Genomic DNA, 281 nt, shown 5'->3' on the forward strand with positions numbered 1-281 from the left:
CCCCCTAACAAAAAATTTACCGAGGTCAAAAAAAAAAACAAAAATATATTATTTAAATTTATTTTTAATTTTAAAAAAAAAACATTTTTAAAAATTTAAAAATTGTAAATTTAAAAATAAACTAAATAAAAAAAATTTTTAAAAATAAAAATATTTTAAAAGATTTCACCGAAATGAATTAAACGTCCCCCTTAAAAAATTCTGCAAAAAAAAGGGAAAACCCCACTTTTTTTTTCCCAACCAAATTTTTAAAAAAAAAAGGGGGAAATGGGATTTCCCCC

Source organism: Penaeus monodon, chromosome 32 (genome assembly GCF_015228065.2).
Source record: "Penaeus monodon isolate SGIC_2016 chromosome 32, NSTDA_Pmon_1, whole genome shotgun sequence".
Lineage (NCBI taxonomy): Eukaryota > Metazoa > Arthropoda > Malacostraca > Decapoda > Penaeidae > Penaeus > Penaeus monodon.